A 21,015-nucleotide genomic window follows, 5' to 3' on the forward strand; every position below is an offset into this window, starting at 1 on the left:
TACGCATCTAAGGTAGGATCCGTTCTTTCTCCTTTTTTCTCCTTCTTTTTCTTTGTTTTCTCAGGTACGACATCATCCCAATCCATTAACCCCTTTCATTTTTCATTAAAAAAACCCTAATTGACTTGGGAAGTTCATGAACCAGATGTAGCACATTCCAAACAGGGGATTTAACCAAACCCGATAGAGCCATTGACGGAATCTTTGGATTCGGTCAATAAGGACTCTATGTAATCGCGCAACTTTCTTCATAAGGGATCGCTCTAGGTCTTCAATCTATCAATCTACAATGGCCATTGTCAAGTTACATCGAATCAAGGTCTAGGGTTTCAAATGCTTCAAGTTCTTCCCAAATAACTTCCCCTCTCAAGACGATTTTCCTCAATTTTCTATCGAACTTGGTAGCTGTTGAATCGGTGCGTATTGGTGTCAAGAACCTGCCTCGAGATCTGTGGCACAGTGACGTTGAAGAAAAGGCAAAAGATCTACTCCTCACCGATGGGAATTTCATTATGGAGTGGCTAACTCGGGTTTCTGGATCGTTGAAATCCCTTTCAATTTCTGATTTTTGGGCTCAGTAATGTCGCCGCTGATCGAATATTTTGTATCTGTTGTCTGCTTACTGTCAGTTTTTTATATGCTGGATTTTTTTTCATCTCTTGATTTCTTTTTCAGGCCAACAGAGCTTCGTGAAATGCAGGTGGCTTCAATCTGTACCATGACGAACATTCAAGTCCAAGCTTGCTCATTTTGCTCCTCAATTTAGTGGCTTCAATCAGCATGATTCTCAAGTTTGTTGTCTTCTCTAGATCTCTTGTCTTGGTATAGTATGTAATAATAAGTTCAGTTACAGTTCCAACAGAGTGGAGAGTGGAGAGGTTATTTGGGTTTAAAGTTAAATGCTTATTTCTTTGGAGATTTATTTGGGTTTGTTCTCTTCTCTAGATCTCTACGATACAAATGCTACTGGTGCTCTTATAGAAGAATTAAAGAGACTTATTGAGCCTACAGAACATAGGAAGGTTAGTTTCATAATTAATCAAACTCTGTTACCATTTATGAAACTCTTAAAGCAAAGGTACTATTTTTTCATTTACTTAATTGACTTAACATGGACATGACTGAATGGGTGATGTTGTCTAGTCTGGATGAACCAAACTTAATTGACTTAGGATGAACCAAACTATAGCTAAAAAAATTGTGCTACTTTATTGTACAGAGGGAAGGGAGCATGGCGATGCTTGTATGATCCAAGCTCTTCTCTTCTTATTACAACAGGATTTGATTCTGCCATAAAAGTGCATCAGCTGTATTCTTCTTTGCCCATTGGATCGGAATCAGAGAGATGCCATGGTCTGGAAGAGTATGAAAGAAAACAAATGTTTGCTATCCAAATTCCAAATTCAAAGCATACTGCACTAATGGACAGGTATATGCCACTTGCAAAGAATATTGTATTCTTTTGATTTGCGTATACCTTTTAGTTACCTTCACATTTATTGCACTTGCTGTTGATATTCTGGGATGGGCTTCTCTAACTTGGGTTATCTTTTTATCTTTTTTCATCTTCATATATTGGATTATAAAAGCAAACTTGTAGTTTAAATTTTTTTCTTGTTATTTATTTTATTTTTTTACACTTTATCAGAAAAGCTTCCACTGTGTAATGTAGAATCCAAGCGGGATCACCTCTATCAGGTAAACTTGTGTAGTAAATTAAAAAATTCTCGATCATATTTTACTAGTCAAGTTCTTGTGGGCCCCATTTACATGGTATATGAAGCAATGAAAATGTGATTGTGTTTTGTTTTGTTTATGATTTAGTTTTGAAAATCCTACATGGGGAAGCCTATGTTGCTAGTGGGATCGAGTCTTGGGGTAGCAGTTGCAATTGACCTTGCAGTCAACCATCCAGAAGCTGTAAGCATGAACGATATAAAGCAACACATTTTTTGAATTTGATTTTGTATTATTGTATATGTTAAAGGGCTTATTTTGATGTTTTTACAGGTTGATAAGCTGATTTTGCTTGATGCAAGTGTTTATGCAGAAGGCACTGGAAGCCTCTCTAGGTTACCCAAATTTGTAGCTTATGCTGGTGTGAGTATTTTTAATAAATCCATTAATTTTGAATTTTTTACCACCACCTAAACTGATTTTGACTTTTAGTGCTCTCTATGACTACATTGTGATACAAGTTTTCTCTGTGTGAAAAACAAACGCTAGGTCTCTGAGTTAAAGAGCCTCCCATTTCGTTTTTATGCAACTAGTTTGACTTTTAATTCTCTTCCATTCAACACATGCTTAGATTGGACTCGTGTAAGTTCTTTTTCTCCCCTTCCACTTTCAACATTTTCCGATTTTAGTCCCTCAAATTCACACCTTAGATTGGACGCTTACATTGTCTATTACCTTGGTGGGAAGACGCTATTGTTGACTTCACGAACAGTGGGGGCTACAATGTCACTTCCCAAATCAATCAGTCGTTTTATTTCTTCATGTAAACAATTCTTTACATTTGATTATTTATGTTCTTTATGGATATGATAATATATTATAATTATTATTATTAATCACCAGGTTTTGAATAAAACACTCATAATATGGGGTGCAGATCATCAAATCATTGACAACAAACTTGCAGTGGTTAGTATCTCTTTTTTTAGGAGCAATGGCTGAAATAGACTAATGCAACATTTAAAGCCTTTTTTTTTGTGTGTTCTTGGATTGTCAAATTTAACAGCCTAGCTGTTGAATTTTTCAAAATGACAATTTTTCCCTTGTCTCTTTCATCAACTTATTTTTTTTTCATGTTTTTCTCATATATAAAATATCCTTGATTCGGTTGCATTGTGCATTGCTAGACCTCGGAATCAAGGCAGTAAATCACGATCATTTTAGGCTTTTTTGCTGTAAACAAATTATAATTTTCTAAATTAACATTTGACTAAAATCAAATAGAATAGATAAACTTATATTTATGTTTAGTGACGATTATTTATTAATTTCTGGAAAGATATTCTGATTTTTTATTTTAGTTTTTAAAGAGCAGCTCCATGATAACGGATATCTTCTCCTTCATGCCAACAGCGGATTGAACCAAATGAGGACAAGGGTGAGTTCTTATCCCTCCAAATTTATTATTTTTAGAATTCTTACATGCGACAATTTTTCAATTTTTATTAAGCGTTAAACCAATCTTAATTATTATTATATATCTCAGATATCTACTTTTAATAAAACCAACCTTATTCATAACGTCAGATATGTGACATGGTGGTTATCGCTAAGATGATGAACACCACAATGCAATACAATTATGGACATGTCAAAGCAGGACAACCAACAGGATAAGGCTACTTACTTACCTTATGGCTATTATTATTATTTATTGCTATATGTTAGTGTTATTTTTTTTTATTAATATATAGGTTAATTCGTCCGGAATCAGACACAGTTAGAAGAAGGCCGGGGATACTTTCATTTGGACGTGGTTATACAAATAGGTTATATAGTTAGGGAAAACCTCTTAATAGCAATGTACAATTAGATCCCCTTAATACCAATGTATTACCAATGTATTGTATTTTTGTATGACATTAACTTTTGTGCAATCTATTGTATTTTTTGTATATGGTATTTTATTTTCTATTATGATACATGAAATGCAAATTTAATTTGAAAAATAGTAAATCTATAAATAATTTTTTTAAAATTTAAAATTACGATACGCAAAAATGTGTGTCATCTTCATTTATGACATGCTTTTCTTGACAGCGGTCTTAATGATACACATTGCGACTCATAAATGCGCGTCGTAAATGCGCGTCATAAATGCGCATCGTTTATAGACGATGCGCAAAAGCGTGTCGTCTCTCCTTATGACAGGGCCTTTCTGGACACGCATTTGCGCATCATCTGAGCATTTTACGACACGTATTGCGCGTCGTAAAAGGTTTTTTTTTCTAATAGTGCGGGAGCGTTATACGAGTGTGGGCAGGGCCCGTATCTCAGTGGGTGTGGCCCTTTATGCGAGTGTGGGTCGGGCATGTATCTCAGTAGATGGGGCCCGTTATATTATAAGCCATGTATGGTATGTGGTATCTTGTGGAACTCACTAAGTGAATATGTCAAGTCACATGTAACAAGGTCTTGAATAATATCAGAATGATGGATTTGACCCAAATGCGTAGCTCTTGTCTAAGTCCAAAGGTTGTAGGGATAAGCCTGTTACTCGAAGGATTTTTGAAGCTTTGTTGCATGTGATTGTATTCATAAGGTGGGTGATTGGAATTATGAGGAGTTCTTCAGTAGCTGATGGTAGGGTGAGGTCGGGAACCTGAGAAAGCCTAGGGATTTCTTCGTTGGGTTGTGTTGCGCTGGGTTGCAAGTGTTGGTGTATGGATTCAAGAAGGTGACTTAGAGGATTTGGAGGATTATTGAGGAAAGTATGGATAGGTATGGAAGGTAGTATTGGGCCCGTACTACTGAAAGCACATGATCCATACTCAAATTAGGGAGAGTCTTGGAGAATCTAAGAAGCCTTTGGGATGAGGATTCTTGGGTATATTCAGATCTTTTTCATGATGTTTCAATATGCGGTTGAGCACTCAGGAATGAGATTCAGATTCTGGTTCCGACACTAGAGCAGGTACCGAGCTGAACGATGCACAGTCACGAGAGTTCATATCATCGGGGATTACTTGTGGTGTTATGGAATGGATCTATGTGGTCTTTCTTTCAACCAACGGATGGATTTTGCAGCTCATTGACGGTCATCTCGGGCTCTTTCGGGGCGAAGTTGTATTAGGGAACTTAGGGGATCGTTTGGAGCCCAAAGCTCGTGGATCTCTAGAATCCTTCAAGATGGAAGATCCTATTGTTAGTTCTTGTCATCTAGGGTCGAAGGGGAGTTTTGCACCATGTCCTTAGGGTGGTCGGAGTGATTCTGGAGGAGGAAGTCAGGATTCCCTTAGATGCTTTTACGGGTATGTCATCTTTTGTTTTTTTCTGGATGATATCGGGAATCTGTATTGTGTTAGAATTTTTATTGGGTATGGGCAAGTTATATTATGGCTTGGTTTTCTGCTATTTTCTGGGTTATCATAGATTGTTATATGCCATTCTGAATGCCGAGAGTCTTCGATGAATCTTCATACGGTTGTATCTTGATTGAGTGGGTTCCAGCATGTTCAGTTATGGATCTGGTGTTGGATTAGATGTCTAAGCCCATAACTATTATTGGTATGTACTCGACCCAAGAATAGCATGATCCATTTGGGTTGCATATCATCAGGACAATTTGTTAGGATAGACTCTTGAGAGAAGGTTATGTATGATTTATTAGTATATTATGAGTTCTAATATATTAATATGAAATCATATGTTTTAATTAGTATTGATCAAGAATTAATTTGGAATTAATTTAGTGATCAAAAGAGACTAATTAAATCTATGGGGACTAATTATGGTAGTTAGTTATATTTATATGTGTTGGGCTTATGATCCATGTGGACCAAGTTTATGTATGGATACATAAAGAGTTGGGCCACATGAACCATGGATCATAAACCCATGGGTATGGATTTGGGTTAACCCATGACCTTTGGAATTCCACATATAAGTATGTTACTTCATAGCCAAAATCACAACAAATGTATTCTTGGAGGATATGGACGGTTTTTGGTGTGTATGAATTCTCTCTCAAGTTTCATCTTTTGTCCATGACGTGTTGTGATTCCATTTGAGGCTTCCACACTATTGGGGCTAAGCTTTCAAAGGCCAAATTCATCAAGTTCTACAAGCTACACAAAGAGGTAAACTTCTAACTAGTATTTTATGTAGTTTATATCATTTGTATGCTAGTTGTAGGTTTAATGCTTTGGAAACAATATTGCATGTATAATTAGAGAAAACATTGATCCAAAGATTTTATGGTCGTATGTGCACCATAGGATGTTGTAGTATACTAAAACCCAACAGTGGTATCAGATCCATGGGTTGCTTTCTCTTATACTTGATGCTACATGTTTCTTCCAAGGTTGAAATTCTGGCATTTTAGTATCTGGCTGCTCACCACAATGTGGCAGTCCTTACCACCACGTGGTGATGCACCTGTGTGCAGAATTTCGGGTTTTTTTGCTTGCTATTGGATAAGGATCATTACCTAAACTGTTTTTTGAACTTAGAAATCTGTTTTCCAAGAGGGTAATGTTCTTGCTTGTCTAAACAAAAGACAATTGTCATAATTTCAAGATTTGTATCAGTTTATATGTTTATGCTAATTTCTTAAAGATTGATGATATGAATTATTTGTTCTTATGAGTTAGTTTAGATTGATAGAAAAATTATGTGATAATTTTTCGATGCAAATTGATCTAAAAGTTGTTCATAATATGTGTTTTTGTAACTTGTCTTCAAGTTATATGAACAGTCTCATTTATGAATTTTAAAACTCATAAAAATTTCCATAAGTTATGAAAATGAAGAGTATCATTTTTAATGTTTTAAAGTCTTCCATCACTTGTCCTTAAGTTATGGAACTTGAAGAGTTTTTCCATTAAACTACTTTAAAGTCATCAGTTATGGAAACCAAAAGTTTTTGAATAGTTCAAAACTTGTCCTCAAGTTTTGGAATTTATAAAGTTTCCCCTATGAATACTTTAATTCCAAATTAAACCCTAAAATGTTAAAAGTTTAAAATTCAACCCTTATACTATTATATTATTATAGGTTTAATACATACATACATACATACATACATACATACATATATATATATATATATATATATATATATATATATATATATATATATATATATTGTTTCTTACATTACTAACTAACCAGTTTGCCACCCACACATTGACATCCACCAGATGTGCTTTTTCTAGCCAATTGAAGAACGCCATAGTTTGAATCGGAATATGCTTTTAGGAGGAAACTCTCATTTGTTGGGTACCAGATTCTGAGACTCTTTGTACCTTTAAGGTATCGGAATATTTGCTTAACCGCCAAGAGATGAGGTATCTTTGGATTGACTTGAAATCTGTCTCATAAAAATGTAGCAAACATGATGTCTAGACGACTTGCTGTTAGGTAAAGTAGAGATCCAATATGTCCCCTATATTTCTACTCATCAATGGCAACACCTGATGGGTTCGAGAAGATTTTGTGTTAGAAACCCGTAGGTACCTTTGCAGAGGCATGTGTGTCAACTGAGTATTTTTTTTAGAAGCTCAGAGATGTAAATTTATTGGTGAATGAATAATCCTCTGTTGGTTTGATTTATTTGAAGAATGAGGAAAAAGCTCAATTCCCGATTCATACTCATTTGGAATCGATTTATCATTAACTTAGAAAAAACAGCTACCATTGATGAATCCGTGGATCCAAAAATGATATCGTCAACGTAATATTTGGACAAGCATGAGATGTTTTCCATTTGACCTTTGGAATACTGTAGGATCGAGAATACATCTTTGAAAACCAGAACGTTTAACGAAGTCAGTGAGAGTCTCATACCTGGCGCGAGGAGCTTGCTTGAGGCCATAAACAGCTTTTCAGAGTTTGTAGCAGTAGTTCGAATATGAGGGATTGACGAAACCGGGAGGCTGTTGGAGATACACTTCAATATCTAGTTCACCGTTAAGAAAGGAACTTTTGCCGTCTATTTGGTAAACCTTAAAGCCTTTGTGATCTGCATAAGCAAGAATGATTTTGATAGCTTCAAGACGAGCTTCAGGTGCAAAGGTCTCATCGTAGTCAAGCAGTTCGATCTGTGTGAATCCTTTGGCAACACGTCTTGCTTTGTTTTGAATGATAAATCCAATGTCGTCTAGTTTGTTTCGGAAAACCCATCTTGTACCAACAATGGGATCATCCTGAAGGGGAGGAGCGAGAGTCCACACTTCATTTCAATCAAATTTTGCCAACTCTTCCTGCATCCCTGTAATCCAGTCAACATGTTCTAATGCTTCCTTGCTGGATTTAGGTTCAACCATTGAGATAAATGTCGAGAAATGACATTCGTTTTGAATATTTGTGGCAGAACGGGTTTGAACACCGACGTTTAGATTTCCCATCACTTGGTTCAGAGGATGATCCTTGGTCCAACCATGTAGTCTCGAAAGGTCTTGTGCATCAGAAGATCCAAATTAAGAAATAGGGTTAAGTTGCTCCCCCTGAATAATTTGAGCTTGTGGATGGTGCTCCCCTTGAACTTCTGAAACGGATAAATTAACACCGTCATCAGGTAGGAAATCAAAGAAATTGGCATCATTGTCGTTGTTGATTAGAGTGGAATCAAATTCAACATATTGATCCGCTGCATCTTGGAATCCATAAACATTTTATTCAAAGGAAGGTTGACCATTCTCCCCCTCAACCAGAGAATGTTGAAACGGTTCGAAATCATATGGCGAAAAACAAGGTGTCAGACCTGAAACATTTTGTGAAATAGGAGCTTCAATTAATGAGGTTTGTCTTGTTCGAGATTCCGAATCAAGAGCTATTTTTGTAGGTCCGAACAAGGTTTCAAAGTTAACTTCATAAACTGTTTGGTGGTTCGGACAACCTAGGGCTAGAGCATCGAACTCCATGATGTGGGTTGTGATATGAGTTGGGCCAATATTCCAAACATAGTTGTCATCAAAGGTGACATTAAATCTTTCTTGAAGAACACGAGTTTGACGATTCAGAACTTGGTAAGCTTTTTATTTGGCAGAGTATCCAAGAGAGATTGCTTCATCAGCTTTGGGTTGAAACTTTGTAAGCTGATCACGGTTGTTTCTTATGAAGCATCGACATCCAAAAATGTGAAGAAAAAAGATACTCGGATTACGACCATTCATGACTTCGTACGGTGTCGTATTGATGCATTGATTGATGATACTCTGATTCTGAGTGAAGCAAGCTGTTGACACGACTTCGACCCAGAGATAGAGTGGAAGATTTGCAAAGTTAAGCATGGATCGAGCAACTTCAAATAGTGTTCTGTTGCGTCTTTCGACTACACCGTTTTGTTGTGGACTGTAGGGAGATGGGAAGTTGTGATCAATACCTCTGTTGGTGAGGAATTTCTCAATAGTAGCATTGGTAAATTCCGATGCATTATCACTTCTGATTCGCTGCATGGGCAGTTTGAAAAGAACTTCAATTCCTTTGATAAACTTGATAAGTTTTGAGGCTAGTTCTGACTTGAGCCTAACGAAGAAGACCCAGTTGAACCTTGTAAAATCATCTACAATCACAAGAATGCATTTCTTGTGATGCAAACTGTCTACAATGAAAGGTCCACGTAGATCAATATGAAGCAGTTCTAACGGTTCTGAGATTGATTTTGCAATGATGATAGGATGACCTTTGTTCTATTGCTTTCCACATTTACTGGTAGCACATAGATGGTCGTTTTTGAACTTGAGGAGAGCCAAACCTTTGATCATTTCATTTGAAACAAGATCATTCATATATCAGAAATTTAGATGAGAAAGCCTTTGATGCCAGAACCAACTGACATCAGGAACCTCTTTTAAGAGAAGACAGAGTTGGGACTTGACAATAATCAAGTTGATTTCAAGAGGGTACATGTCCTTGTTGCGATTTGACTTGATCAGACATTGTTTCCGATCTTTGGACATGGCATAGTCATGTTTCTTGCAGAATTCAACTCGACGATTTGCATCAGTAAGTTGAGCCACACTTATTAGATTATGCTTCAGATCAGCTACATATGCCACATTTGATACAAAGAAGTTTCCATTGGTGAGGATGCCATAACCTCAGATTTGAGAGTTTGAGTTGTTGACATACGTCAGATACCCAACACTTGGTGAAAGTTTGAGATATCGCATAAAGTATTTATTCCCTGTCGTGTGCATGGAACAAGCACTATCAATATACCATATTGTAGATTGTTTGAAGCATAGAAAACCTGCAAGGATTAGTGAAGTTTGGAATTTTTAGGCTCCGAGTTAGGTTTTGGGACATGGGCACGGGCTTTTGACTTTGGAAGTGACTTTTGAGCAATGTGTATCTCGACAGGCTTGTTCCGAGATTCTTTAGGAAAGAAGCAAAATTTCCGTTAATCCAGAAGTTATATTCAATAGTGGATTATTTCGGAACAACTTTTCTTGGACCAACTGTTTTTCAGGCTGAAGGAATTTCAGTGTACCTGAGGTTGCAAAAATTTTCTCAACCTTCTTAGTTCTCCACTCAAATTTTTGGTTTAAAATTTTAGGAAAATTTTGAGTGACAGTGTTTTTGACCAAAGTTCTTTGTTTATAGTTTTTGATGGTGCATTTGGTTTTGAAAACTATTGAGGTTTAAAAATTGTACCATCATATTTGGCAATGAAAATAGAGGAAACAGTCCGATGAGAGTTATTTCTTGTGGGACAAATATCAACAATGTTTTTTGGAATGGGACTGATAACTTTGTTTTTAACAACCGGACTAGGAAGGATTGATGGCCTTTTGAGGATTTTAACAGGCATTGTCACACCTCGGCAGACAGCGGAAATGCCGAGCTTGTGCGACGTCATCATGGTTCACAGTTATTGCTTACATTAAAAAATACAAAATTATAATACAAATGTTATTTTTATATTACAAAAATATTACATATCTTGCTAAGTTTATAGAATACAAGAAACGAAAAATTACAAGTAGTACTTAATCAGATAAGTACTGTAACGCTCGCGTTTCTAGGCTAGGCATTTTCATTGATGTAATAGTCTTGGTTAACCCTTGTAACTCTTTTTGAAGTATTAATGATGAAATATTTGAGTACTATGTGAATTATGTGTATTTGTGTGCTTATTACTTAATTATAAAGATATAATTAATAAAGGATACAACTAAGCGTCAAAATTGAAATGTGAGATAAGCCCGATATCTTTACATAAAGATGTAATGGTCGAAACAAGGATTTCGAAGATATAAAGAATGCCGAAATCCGAGTTATAACGAAGAAGTTATGACCTGTTGAAGTTTCGTGACAGAACCGGCGACGCTGAATGACGTAAAAAGAGAAATTTACGTTAGAGCGGTATTTAGCCTTAGTGATCTAAACAAAAGTCGTAGAGTTCGTTAAACCGAGAGCGTGCATAAAAAGAACGCCCAAATCTGACTTCGTATGTGGAAGTTATGATTTTTCGAAATTTCGACTTAGCGGTATGCGGACCGAATACTCGATTTGAGACCGAGCGGTTTTTAGCTGAAACAACCTAAATAAGAATCGAAGATCTCATTAATTGTAGTAAAACGATAAAAAGATAGGCGAAAACGGACGTCGGATGAAGAAGTTATGATTTTATAACGAAGTTTTCCTGTCCCGGCCTACTAAAAATAAATAATAAAAATAAATTCAAAATTAGCTGACAGAGTCTAAACGAAAGTTGTAGATCGTAGTCTCACCTACGTGGGGATATAAAGAACGTCGAAAACGGAGTTCGTATGAGTAAGATATGAATTTTTGAAGTTTATTAAATATTTTCGATATTTAATTTAAATATATATTATCCGATATTATCCTTGGGGGAGTCAGCGAACTTATTGTCATTACGCCCAATGTAATTTCATATTACGCCCAGCGTAATTCGAACTTCCAGCCCCTATCAAAGGAGGTCAAGGGCAACCGAGTTCATTGCTCATTTCTTCCCTTTTTCTAGCGTTTTTGCATCGTTTTTCATGCAAGAATTATCCCGAAGCCCCGGTATCATTCTCGAGCCTCGAAGCAAGTCCCGAGGTCCCGAAGATCCCGAGAAGTAAGATTCCTGAGCCAAAGCTCTGCCCGCGAGGAGTCTGGTTTTTGTAAAGATCTTCCAGATCTGCCGAAGAATACTACTTCTACAAGCCGTAGTGTTGTCCGATCGTCTTCTGATCAAGTGAGTGTGTAGTTACTTTCTTCTAACGCATAATTATGAAGTATTTTATATGAAATACGTGTTATGTGTATATTTTGTTGTTATGTGTGTGAATGTATATTCACTTTCTTCTATCTTATAGATCTGATTATTTCTCTATGAAATACGTGTTATGTGTGTGTGCCTCATCTGTTATGATGAAAATGTATTGACTGAGCATGCTATACAGGTTTTTGAACTATGTATAAAAATGTATATTTTATCTACTAATATGTTGGGTAGAACATGGGTAGATAGTTGGTGTGTAATAAACATATGAGAGGCCTCGATGTTGTTTTGATCCAGTCATCTAGCGGAATTTAGATGACGACCACGGACTTTTCTAGACAGTCCAGTGGAACGCTAGCAGGCTCATAACCTGTAGGTGTTAATGAACTTGGGTGTTCATTCGCTGTATTCCATCCCCATCTTGGTTGCCTTATTTGACTTATATTGCTGAGGAACCCCCGAAGCATGTGTTGTCGCCCCGATGAAATATTCTTAGACTAGGTCCCTTATGTTAGTTGTCTAAGGGACGTAAAGTGAGAATAACGGGAACGGGTAATTGGGTTATTGTTGGTTGGTGGAAATTAAATATAATTATTTATTGTGGGGTGAAAACCCTATATGCTCACCAGGCTCCCAAGCCTGACCCACTCAGTTTTATTTGTATTACAGGAAGTGGCGCAAGGGCATAAGATGGATGAACCATCAAGTTGTTTTGTTTACGAGTCTATATATGTATATATTTGTTGAATGACTTGTAATGTTATCGTTTATGTTTTATGGTCTGTATCAGAACATGACATTCCGAGTTTTGATTATATAATGAAAATACATTTCTTTTATGAAATGCTTTAGTAAACATTGTTTTATCACGTTTTGTTTTTAGGAACAAATTCCGCAACTCTTTCAAATCAAAAGGATTTACTCTGAAATTATTATAAAAGCATAAATGAAAATCTGTTTTTTCTGGCTTAGATTTTGGGGATGTCATAGTTGGTATCAGAGCATTAGTTTAAGCGAACTAGGAATTTGTAGGATTTCTAGACTTAAACTTAGAATGCTAAGTGAAATTTTGAGATGTGTGTCTGTGATATTTTAGACACGAGCACTAGTTTATTTTAGGAAGGTTGCCTAAAATGCTTTTATGTGCTAAATGTTATATGTTGCCATATATGATATTATTTGTTCGGATCTATGGTCTGTTGCCAACCGGATCTGGAAACCTTATGTGTGTAGGATTCTAAGCGTACGTCTACGATATTAGAACTAGCATGTAAACGTTTCAGAGTGATAAGGATGATTTGAATATCTATCGTGAATGAGGATCTAATTTCACCTTATTCGGTGTGTAGATCAAAAATGGTGAGAACAAGAAGTGGAGTTGGAAATGCTGATGAAAACAGGAATCAACCACGAGTGATTGAGCAAATACCTGTCGTAGCAGCAACACCTGAGCCAATAACCATGGCTGGTGTGCAAATGATGATTCAAACAATGTTGGATCGTCAAATGGAGGAGACTAGGCGGTTGCTTCAACAGAATCGTGAAGAACTGTCAATGCGTGTGGAAGAGCCCGAATTAAATGAAGGGCACTCAGAAGGTGGAAACTTCAGTGGGTCTATTGGTCAAGCAAACCCACCGATAGTTAGGCAAAACAACCATGATGGAAGGAATGATGGAATGGGATGAAAGTACAAGGACTTTCTAACTTGCAAACCATCGAACTTCAATGGAAAGGAGGATCCGATTGAAGTTATGGATTGGATCTCTGAAATGGAGTTAGCTTTCATGACTTGTGGCTGCAGAGGCAAGTTGCAGACTATCTATGCAGTGCGTCAGTTTCGAGGTGGAGCCGTTCGTTGGTGGAACACTCTAGGGAAGACTTTAAGCCTTAATGCACCACTGCAATTGACATGGGCAGAATTCTTGGTGCAGTTCAAACGCAAGTTCTGTTCGGCCCAAAATTTGTTGGAGTTGGAGAATAAGTTTTTGGCATTGACAAAAGGCAGCATGTCAGTTGATGAATACACGAATAACTTCACTGATAAGATGGAGTTTGCCTTTCGTATCGTCCCAGACGAGTTGACAAAGGTGGACCGGTATGCGAAGGGACTCCCATGGGAGTACGAGGTGCCAGTACGTCAGGCACATACTCTAGAGGCAGCTATCTGGGCTGCCAAGTCTGTTGAGAACATGATTAAGGGGAGAACCACCGACAAGGTTGAGGTTGGTGGGAAGAGAAAGTTTGAGGGAACATCTGGTTCCAGTAAGAAAAGCAAATTTTCGAAGTCTGATTCGAAAAGGTTTGGCGGAGGAAAAGGAGGCGAAGCGAAGTTGTGTGATAAGTGTAAGAAAAGCACTTTGGGAAATGTAGCGAGGATGTAACCTGCTACAAGTGCGGAAAAATTGGGCATTTTTCCAATGAGTGTCCGAACAACAAAAGGATGTGTTTTGGTTGTAATGAAGAGGGCCATATTTTGAAAGACTGTTCGAAGAAGAAGGAGGCAGCAAAGCCCAACATTCCACCAAAGACGAAGGCGGGAGCCTTCCAGATGACACTTGAGGCTGTGAAAGATGAAGCTGATGTCGCTTCAGGTACCTTTCTCGTAAACGAATTACCTGCTCAAATTTTGTTTGATTCTGGAGCCAACTACTCCTTTATTTCGCATGAGTTTGGTAGAAAACTAGCTTTGCTTGTTGATAGACTAGATAATGCTTTATTATTCGAAGTTGCTAGTGGCAAGTTTATACCTGTTAGGCATCGTATGAAAAACATCTTAATCGACCTTAATGGGAATAAGTTTCATGAGGAATTATTGCCTATCGAACTTAATGGTTTCGACATCGTTTTGGGAATGGATTGGCTTAGCGCCAACGATGCCGAGATTTTATGGAAGAAGAAGATAGTAAAAGTAAACCCGCTTGGAAAGGAATCGTTTATGGTGTATGGGGACAAACGCAGAGTAAATTCTAGAATCATTTCTCTAATGAAAGCCAGAAAGTGTTTGACCAAGGGGTGTACATCATATTTAGCATTCGTGATCGATGCTAAGAAGGAAAAGAAGATGATGTAGAGTATACCAGTGGTGTGTGATTATCCGAAAGTATTTCCCGAAGATCTTCCTGGATTACCACCTGATAGACAAGTGGAGTTCAAAATAGACTTGTTACCAGGAACCACACCAATAGCAAAAGCACCGTATCGATTAGCACCAACGGAGATGAAGGAGCCGATGATGCAACTTCAGGAGTTATTGGACAAAGGTTTCATTAGACCTAGTTCATCACCTTGGGGAGCTCCGGTGTTATTCGTTAAGAAGAAAGATGGAAGCATGAGAATGTGCATCGATTACAGAGAGCTGAACAAGGAAATAATAAAGAATAGATATCCGTTGCCGAGGATTGATGACCTGTTTGATCAATTGCAAGGTTTGAGCTATTTCTCGAAGATCGATCTAAGGTCAGGATATCATCAGCTAAAAGTAAGAGAGCAAGATATCGAGAAGACTGCATTCAGAACTAGATATGGACACTACGAGTTCTTGGTTATGTCGTTTGGACTAACCAATGCTCCGGCAGCATTCATGGATTTAATTAATAGGGTTTGTAATCCGCTCCTTGATAAATCTGTGATAGTGTTCATAGACGACATTCTGATTTATTCGAAAAGCCAAGAGGAGCATGGCAGACACTTACGAGAAGTGTTAGAAATCTTGAAGAAGGAGAAGCTGTATGCAAAGTTCTCTAAGTGTGATTTTTGGATTCGTGAAGTCCAATTCTTGGGTCACGTGGTCAACCAAGAAGGGATAATGGTTGATCCAGCAAAGCTGAAGCTGTAATGAAGTGGGAACAACCGAAAAGTCCCACGGAGATCCGAAGCTTTTTAGGATTAGCCGGGTATTACCGAAGGTTTATCCAAGGCTTTTCTTCGATTGCTACTCCATTAACAACTTTGACCCACAAAGGAGCTACTTATGCTTGGAGTGATAAGCATAAAGAAGCATTCGAGAAGCTAAAGAAGAAGCTATACGAGGCACCGATACTTTCTTTACCCGATGGAGTTGAAGACTTCACTGTCTATAGCCATGCGTCTGGGGTTGGATTGGGTTGTGTTTTGACCCAAAGAGAAAAGGTGATAACATATGTGTCTCGACAGCTGAAGGAGCATGAAAAGAATTACCCGACTCATGATTTGGAGTTGGCAGCAGTAGTTTTCGCTCTGAAAATATGGAGGCATTACCTCTATGGCACGAAGTGTAAACTTTTCACTGATCATAAGAGTCTCCAATATCTCTTCAATCAGAAAGAGTTAAATATGAGGCAACGACGCTGGCTAGCGTTACTCAAGGACTACGATTGTGAGATACTTTACCACCCTGGTAAAGCTAATGTTGTTGCTGATGCTCTCAGTCGGAAAGTCAATCTTGAAAGGAAGAGGCCAAGAGCGTTGAGAATTGAAGTTGTCTCGACAGTTGTGGGAAGTATAAAGAAAGCTCAAGAGGAAGCTTCTGAGAAGAATGAACGAAAGGAGGAACGTTTGGGAAAAACGTTGGTGTTTGATACAAACGGTCATGGACTGAAGGTGTTCCAAGGTCGGATTTGGGTACCTAAGTCCGGAGGGATAAGAGATCTTCTGATGGAAGAAACTCACAAGACCATGTACTCAATTCATCCCGGTAGCACTAAAATGTATAGGGACCTGAAACCCTACTACTGGTGGCTGATGATGAGGCTTGATGTTGCAAAGTATGTGGCCGAGTGTGTGACTTGTGCGAGAGTCAAGACACAACATCAGAAACCATTTGGGAGTTTAGAGCCTTTACCTGTGCCTATGGGTAAATGGGAAGACATTGCTATGGATTTTGTCACTAAATTACCCCGAACAAAGAATGGTCACGACATGATTTGGGTGGTCATTGATCGATTCACTAAGAGTGCGCATTTCATAGCAACCAAGGAGAAATTGTCTATGGATAAGCTTGCAAATTCTTATGTGAAGGAAATTGTGAGGCTTCACGGTGTTCCGTTAAAGATTGTATCGGATCGTGATAGCCGTTTCACCTCAAGGTTTTGGAAAAGTCTACAGGAGGAAATGGGTACCAAGTTGTGTTTAAGTACACCTTACCATCCGCAGACTGATGGTCAGAGTGAAAGAACAATACAAACACTTGAAGATATGCTGAGAGCAATACCCTGGAATTCCTAGGTAATTGGGATGAACATTTACCTTTGGTAGAATTTTCCTACAATAATAGTTTCCACTCGAGCATAAAGATGGCACCTTATCAAGCTTTGTACGGACAGAAGTGTCGTACGCCGTCTTGTTGGCTTGAGGCTGGAGAAAAGCAGTTTATGGGTCCCGAGATGCTCCATCAAACCGCTGAAAAGTTGAAAGTAATTAGAGAAAGAATGTTAGCAGCTCAAGATCGTCAAAAGAGCTATGCTGACAAGAAGCGAAGACCGATGACTTTTGAAGTTGAAGATTCGGTTTTGCTTAAAGTCTCGCCGTGGAAGGGACTTATAAGATTTGGTAAAAGGGGAAAGTTGAGTCCAAGGTTTATTGGACCGTTTAAAGTTCTTCAGAGGATTGGGAACCAAGCTTACTAGCTTGAACTACCAGAGGAACTGAATGGAATTCACAACACTTTTCATGTGTGTTATTTGAGGAAGTTCACGGGAGAAGTTCCCGACATGATTCCACTTTTGGAGTTGAGAATCGATGAGAACAAAAGGTTGATTGATGAACCAGAGGCAATCGTTGACCGAAAGACTAAGAAGCTTCGACGCAAGATGGTCGAATTAGTGCTTGTTCGTTGGAAACATTCGAATGGGTCAAATCTCACTTGGGAAATGGCGAGTGACATGTTGAGTCGCTATCCGCATTTGTTTGTTGATGTGTGATTCCGACGACGGAATCATCCTAAGGGGGAGAGAATTGTAACGCCCGCGTTTCCAGGCTAGGCATTTTCATTGATGTAATAGTCTAGGTTAACCCTTGTAACTCTTTTTGAAGTATTAATGATGAAATATTTGAGTACTATGTGAATTATGTGTATTTGTGTGCTTATTACTTAATTATAAAGATATAATTAATAAATGATAAAACTAAGCGTCAAAATTGAAATGTGAGATAAGCCCGATGTCTTTGCATAAAGATGTAGTGGTCGAAACAAGGATTTCTAAGATATAAAGAATGCCGAAATCCGAGTTATAACGAAGAAGTTATGACCTGTCGAAGTTTCGCGACAGAACCGGCAACGCTGAATGACGTAAAAAGTGAAATTTACGTTAGAGCGATATTTAGCCTTAGTGATCTAAACGAAAGTCGTAGAGTTTGTTAAACCGAGAGCGTGCATAAAAAGAACGCCCAAATCTGACTTCGTATGAGGAAGTTATGATTTTTCGAAGTTTCGACTTAGCGGTATGCAGACCGAATACTCGATTTGAGACCGAGCGGTTTTTAGCCGAAACAATCTAAATGAGAATCGAAGATCTCATTAATTGTAGTAAAACGATAAAAAGATAGGCAAAAACGGACGTCGGATGAAGAAGTTATGATTTTATAACGAAGTTTTCCTGTCCCGGCCTACTAAAAATAAATAATAAAAATAAATTCAAAATTAGCCGACAGAGTCTAAACGAAAGTTGTAGATCGTAGTCTCACCTACGCGGGGATATAAAGTACGTCAAAAACGGAGTTCGTATGAGGAAGATATGAATTTTTGAAATTTATTAAATATTTTCGATATTTAATTTAAATATATATTATCCGATATTATCCTTGGGGGAGTCAGCGACCTTATCGTCATTACGCCCAACGTAATTTCATATTACGCCCAGCCTAACTCAAATTTCCATCCCCTATAAAAGGAGGTCGAGGGCAACCGAGTTCATTGCTCATTTCTTCCCTTTTTCTCGTGTTTTTGCATCGTTTTTCGTGCAAGAATTATCCCGAAGCCCCGATATCGTTCCTGAGCCCCGAAGCAAGTCCCGAGGTCCCGAAGATCCCGAGAAGTAAGATTCCCAAGCCAAAGCTCTGCCCGCGAGGAGTCCGGTTTTTGTAAGGATCTTCCAGATCTGCCGAAGAATACTACTTCTACAAGCCGTAGTGCTGTCCGATCATCTTCTGATCAAGTGAGTGTGTAGTTACTTTCTTCTAACGCATAATTATGAAGTATTTTATACGAAATACGTGTTATGTGTATATTTTGTTGTTATGTGTGTGAATGTATATTCACTTTCTTCTATCTTATAGATCTGATTATTTCTCTATGAAATACGTGTTATGTGTGTGCCTCATCTGTTATGTGGAAAATGTATTGATTGAGCATGCTATATAGGTTTTAAAACTATGTATAAAAATGTATATTTTATCTACTAATATGTTGGGTAGAACATGGGTAGATAGTTGGTGCGTAATAAATAGATGAGAGACCTCGATGTTGTTTTGATGCAGTCATCTAGCGGAATTTAGATGACGACCACGGACTTTTCTAGACAGTCCAGTGGAACGCTAGCAGGCTCATAACCTGTAGGTGTTAATGAACTTGGGTGTTCATTCGCTGTATTCCATCCCCATCTTGGTTGCCTTATTTGACTTATATTGCTGAGGAACCCCCGAAGCATGTGTTGTCGCCCCGATGAAATATTCTTAGACTAGGTCCCTTATGTTAGTTGTCTAAGGGACGTAAAGTGAGAATAACGAGAACGGGTAATTGGGTTATTGTTGGTTGGTGGAAATTAAATATAATTATTTATTGTGGGGTGAAAACCCTATATGCTCACCAGACTCCCAAGCCTGACCCACTCAGTTTTATTTGTATTACAGGAAGTGGCGCAAGGGCATAAGATGGATGAACCATCAAGTTGTTTTGTTTACGAGTCTATATATGTATATATTTGTTGAATGACTTGTAATGTTATCGTTTATGTTTTATGGTCTGTATCAGAACATGACATTCCGAGTTTTGATTATATAATGAAAATACATTTCTTTTATGAAATGCTTTATTAAACATTGTTTTATCACATTTTGTTTTTAGGAACAAATTCCGCAACTCTTTCAAATCAAAAGGATTTACTCTGAAATTATTTTAAAAGCATAAATGAAAATCTGTCTTTTCTGGCTGAGATTTTGGGGATGTCACAAGTACTATAAAGATAAAAAGTGCTTCGTCAATTGTGACATCCCCAATTTCACGGCCAGATAAGACCAATTTGTTTATGCTTTGTTTTTAAAATCAGAGTAATCGTTTAAAGAAAACTGTTGCGGAATTTGATCCCAAAAACAAAAATATGATAACCATTTATCCAAACATTTCTCAAAGAGAATGTATTTTCATTAAATAATAAAACCTTAGGATGTCATGTTCGATACAGACCAAAAGCATAAACAATATAAAATAGACCTTACAATAGTTATTTATAACTACTGATCTATAATCCAAAATCTCTCGTCATGTCCGCCAACTTATACCCTTGTGCCATTACCTGTAATGAAAAGAAAACTGAGTGGGTCAGGCTTGGGAGCCTGGTGAGCATATAGGGTTTTCAACCCACAATAATATAATTATTATATTTAATCAGCAAACAATCAACCCAATTACCCATCCCTATTATCTTCTTAAGGTTGTACCCTAAAAACCAACTATCCTTCATTCATTTATTCGTAAGGAATTGGCGTATTCCATTGCTGCCAAAGTTTATTTATCAAGTACTAAATCCATAGTTATCAGGCGCTAACTCCATAGTCACCAAGGTTCACTCAACAAGCGCTAACTCCATAGTCGCCAAGGTTTACTCAACAAGTGCTAACTCCATAGTCGCCAAGGTTTACTCAACAAGCGCTAACTTCTTAGTCGCCAAGGTTTACTCAACAAGCACTAACTCCATAGTCGCCAAGGTTCATCAAATAGGCATGAAGTCACATCGTCACCAAGGTTTATACAATCAGCGCTAACTCCATAGTTACCAACTATTCCATCTACCCAAGTTCTACCCAACATTTTCGTAGATATAAATACTTACACAGTTTAAATCATTTAACACTTGTATAAAACATCAATTCCACGCCCATCTCAAATAGACAAATAATATATAAACACATA

The 21,015-nt window shown here is 37.7% G+C and overlaps 1 pseudogene; it reads left to right on the forward strand.

Annotated features, from left to right (window-relative positions):
- The first annotated feature begins 580 nt into the window (after positions 1–580).
- LOC145096005 (alpha/beta hydrolase domain-containing protein VTE7-like) lies at positions 581–3,354 on the forward strand (annotated as a pseudogene).
- Positions 3,355–21,015: the final 17,661 nt, after the last annotated feature.

Source organism: Lactuca serriola, chromosome 3 (genome assembly GCF_051521515.1).
Source record: "Lactuca serriola cultivar US96UC23 chromosome 3, Lser_US96UC23_V15, whole genome shotgun sequence".
In the NCBI taxonomy this organism is placed as follows: domain Eukaryota; kingdom Viridiplantae; phylum Streptophyta; class Magnoliopsida; order Asterales; family Asteraceae; genus Lactuca; species Lactuca serriola.